We start from the raw sequence: 5,067 nt of genomic DNA, 5'->3' as shown, positions 1-5,067 counted from the left end.
TTTTTGCTTCTATCATGGTATCTCCAGATTGGTCTGTTCAATTTGAGGTGGTGTTTGATGCCAGTGGAGTGGCTATAGGAGTTTTCCTAGGCCAGATTTGTGAGAGAATACTTTATCCCATCTACTATGGCAGTAACACACTCAACCCTGCACAAAAAAATATATGGTGAATGAGCAGGAGTTGCTTGTGGTGGTGTTTGATTTTGAGAAATTTTAGTCCTATCTGACTGGGACCAAAGTCATTCTACATATTAATCATGTAGTTTTGAGGTACCTTAGGTGACGAAAAATGCTAAGCCTAGGTTGATTCAGCAGGTACTATTGCTGCAAGAGCTTGATTTTAAGGTCAAGGACCAGAAGGGCTTAGAAAATCAGGTTGCAGCCCATCTATCTCGCCTAAAAAAGGAGACGATTCTCAAATATAGTAATGAACTTGGGATTAATGATACTTTTCCAAGTGAGCAGGTCTTGGCAGCATCATAAAACTTAATACCTTGATTTGCTGATTTTGCCAATTATATGGCAAGTGACCTCATCCCAAAAGACTTGTTGTTTTTGTAGTGAAAATGATTTATGAATAAGGTACAAAAGTTTTTTGGGATGAGCCTTACTTATTTTATGTATGAGTGGATGGTGGGATTCGGAAGTGTATTCCCATAGTAGAGATAATGCACATTCTTGAGGTTGTCACTCAACTCCATTTTGGGGTCACTATGGTGGTACTCACACAACCCATAAGATCTTACACTGTGGTTACTATTAGTCAATTGTGTATAAAGATGCACATGACTATGGTCATGCCTGTGACTAGTGCCAGTGTTAAGGAAATACCTCAAGGATGCATGAGCTCCCAATGACACCTATTCTTGAGCTTGAGTTGTTTGATGTTTGGGGAACTGATTTCATGGGTCGGTTTGTGCTTTGTTATGGTATGAAGTATATGTTGGTGGTAGTCAACTATATTTATAAGAGGGAGGATGTAATACCCCGAATTTTGTTCCTAGCTAATTTCATCCTAAGAATGCCTCGTATTAGATTCTAAAGTGAATGATGACTATTCCATGAGGAATTTTCAATATCTTCTCTTTTGGTCATGTGGAAAATTCAATAAGCTTTCGATTGATATAAAATTTGCCCAAATCCAACACCCGGGCGAATAGGTAGAGTCTTTTTAGTGAGACAGTGTATCACATGAGCCTCCAGCGTATCGCGGAGATAGCTCAAATGACAATTGTCAATTTCCAGTGACTTGGCGCGATAGTGGTGCGTCACGCCAAGGATGAAAATCAGGAAATTTTCTCAAAAATTAAAGACGTGTCCTAGGGTTAAAAGGGTCAATTTCCCCACCCTATATAAACCTTATAACACAAGATTTTGCCATAATTCAGCAACTTCTACTCAAGTACTCTAAAAAACTCTCAAGAACAATCCCTAGGGTTTTCATAGAAGGTTCAATTCCAAGGGAATTCATCGTCAAATTTTTGAATCTCTTCATCAATCTTCATGAAATCATGAAATAATGTATGCGTAGTGTTCATCCACGGATTCCTTTCATTCGTGGAGTCCAAGAATCACGTTTTAAATAACCTATTGTAATTTGGTTGTTGTGATTTGATCATGTTCATGTTGATAGTAGTTATTTATGTTTCAAGATGGTGTCTTCATGAATTTCCTTGAAGTATGTGAGTTTGTTGATTGAAAACTTATGAGTTTGGGTAGTTTTAGATTCTTAAATTGATGATTTCACCTATGCTATAAAGTATGCATGTAAGGTGTTTGATAAAATGCCTAGAATGATAGAATCATGTTTCTTATGACTCAATAGTATCTAAATGACAAGTCCATGCTAACCCTTATGATGTAACACAATTTTCAGGCTCTTGTTGTGTATTGATTGTTGTGTTATAAAATGTTCATGATATTGAAATCATGCAAGTATGTACATGTTATATGCATTCCCTTCCATGATCAAGACTATGATAACCATGTGAAGCATGAAATCCCTTATTTATGGAATTATGAATTATGAACTCTATTCCTATGATCAAGAAGTATTATGGATTATTGGTGTTGTCATGTATTCAGGAATGTCATGCCTTGTCAGTTTCCTTCTATCGAGTCCTCGGGGTACTTGTACCCAAAAAATATAGTTGAGTGCCTAGAGCCATGTCATGTTTTCATGATACTCTCAGTCAAGCCATGTTCCATAGAAGTCAGTCAGTCATGTGACTCCGAAAATCTCAAAAATCTCATGAACTCAGTACTCAGTATGATCAGTAATCTCATGAACTCAGTCAGTTATCAGATATCAATAGTATTCCATCAGTCAATGGAATTCAGTAAACTCAGTCAATGTACAGTCAGTCAATCATGTTTAGTCTCTTCAGGTGGGAGTAGAAATTAGCACCGAGTGAACCCAAGGGTGGGAACACACACTGTCAGATGAGGGTGTGATTCTTAGTAGTCATCCTTGTGTTCCAGAAATATGTAGCCAGCATAGGTTCAGACATTAACATTGTCAGATGAGGTTTGATGAGGTGGATAGGCACTATCAGATGAGGGCCCCACCATTCTCTTTTGGGGATACTGTTAGATGAGGGTACCCACAGTTGTCCTTACCAGTGGTGCGGTATTGACAACCTTTCAATCAGGGCACAAATTAGACCTCAGCTCAGCTGTTCTAGCGTATTTGGGGGTTGTCGATTAAATAACTATTCCCACAGTTTCAGTATCAGTCTCAGTAAAAGAACTCCGATATTTCTTTAGATTTTAGGACTGTCAGATACAGTCAACTTAGTCACTGTACGAAACTCAGATAGTTCCATCATATTTAGGACTGTCAGACACAGTCACTCATGTTATCAGTTATTTTAGTTATTGAAACTCCAGTATTAGTCATGCTAGATATCAGTAAATTTATGTCATCAGTATATAGATTCAGTTATCATGTTCTCTCGATCTTAGTTACTATGTATTCATATGTGCACTCTCACGTTTATATTAGTCAGTCATTTACTATCATTTATGCATGTAAGCCTCATGTATGCAGCCTACCTCACACGTATACTCAGTATATTCTTTTGTACTGATGCATTTGTGCTATGGTGTTTTATTTTCACGTTACACCATAGGTTCAGAGACACGACTCCCAGATCATCATCAACAGTAGTATTCAAGGGTTCAGAGTTTTAGAAGTGAGTCCTTATTCTCTGAGAATGTGATCTTATTTTATCATATCAGTTCAGTTTTCAGTTGATGGAGTTAGTTGGGGATGTGTCCCATAAACTCCTTAGTCAGACAGCTAGAGGCTTTCAGACAACTACAGTATTCTTCATGTTTTTCAGACTTTAGTATTTCAATTTTGTTTTGGTATCAAGATACCACCCTATGTTAGACATTATTGTTATTATTCAGTTATGTTCAGTATTGAACCTTATGGCCTCTCAGTACATGTTTCCAATTTTCATGTCATATTATGTAGTGTACAGGAACAGATATCAGTCATGGATTAGCTTGTGGTCCTTCGGGGTCATGAGTACCGTGTAGCATTTTGGTTTAGATAATCGGGGCATTACAAACTCAGTATCAAAGCCTAAGGTTCAATAGAATCCTAGGAAGTCTGAAAGCCACATCTAGTAGAGTCTTGTACATGGATGTGTTGCGTGCCACATTTATGTGCAGGAGGCTATAAAATGTTTTAAGAAATAGTTTCCCTTCTTTCAGTATTCATGTCATGCCTGTGAGTATAATCACAAGTCAATCTCTCAGTCTAATCCATTTCTCCTCTTGATTTCAGAACATGCCTCCAAAGAGAAGAAGCCAGTCAGCTCCTCATCCCAAAGATCCTTTGGGCGAGCATATTTCTCATGTAGAATTTAGAATCGTATTTACCACTCTTGCTCAGTCAGTAGCTGCCCATAATGAGAGGGAAACAGTTATTCCAACCAACCCAGTGGCCAACTCAGCCGTAGCTAGGATTCGGGACTTCCCCCGAATGAATCCTCCAATGTTTCTCGGGTCTAAGGTAGATGAAGACCCTCAGGAATTCATTGATCAGGTCCAGAAGGTGAAAGATATTATGGGGGTGCTACTGTTAAGAGTGTTGAGTTTTTCACATGCCAGTTGCAAGATGTGGCTCATACTTGGTACAAGTAGTGGAAGTTCGAAAGGGTAGATGGTGCAGGTCCTATAGAGTCGGAGGAGTTTGTCATGGATTTCTTAGACAGATTATTTCCCCAGGAACTGAGGGAGGAAAAGGTTCTAGAGTTCATCAACCTCAGGCAAGGCAATATGATGGTGAAAGAGTATTCTCTCAGGTTTACTCAATTAGCCAGATATGCCCCTCATGTGGTTGCAGACAACAGAGATACGATAAGCAAGTTTGCTTCAGGGGTAATTGATAACGTGGTTAATGAGTGTAGATCCGCCATGCTAAATAGTGACATGACTTTAGCTTGACTCATGACTCATGCTCAGCAGATAAAGGAGCAGAAAATTAAGCAGAGGGAAAAGCTGAATAAGAAAGCTAGGACAGGTAGCTTCAATTTTAGACAACCTAAATCAGAAGGAGAAAACCATTCCCAGTTTCATCCTAAGTCATCAGTTCCAGCTCCTTCTACAACCAGTGCTCTAGTTCCTAAGCTTAGAGAGGGCAATAGAGATAAAGCACTAGGATCGAAGTCTCAGGGCAGTGTCAGCAATACCCGAACTAATCCCCCATGTCAGATTTATGGTAAGAACCACAAGGGTGCTTGCAGAACTAGTAGCGATGTATGTTTCGATTATGGCAAGCCAGGCCACAGAGTCAGAGATTGTCCCCATTCGGGTTATCAGGGTTAGCAGAACCATTCCACAAGTCAGTTCGGTCGCCCGAACCAACAGGGTGCCACTTCTAGTACTACTAGTGGGCAACACCCAAATCGTCTCTATGCTCTTCAAACCTGACAGGATTAGAAAAATTCTCCTGATGTTACTGTTACGTTACAGATCTTTAATGTTCACATTTATGATTTGCTAGATCCAGGTGCATCCTTGTATTTTGTTACTCCTTATATAGCAGGCGATTTT

This window comes from Capsicum annuum, unplaced genomic scaffold (assembly GCF_002878395.1).
Source record: "Capsicum annuum cultivar UCD-10X-F1 unplaced genomic scaffold, UCD10Xv1.1 ctg61686, whole genome shotgun sequence".
In the NCBI taxonomy this organism is placed as follows: Eukaryota; Viridiplantae; Streptophyta; class Magnoliopsida; order Solanales; family Solanaceae; genus Capsicum; species Capsicum annuum.
Note: the sequence above shows the minus strand (reverse complement) of the source record.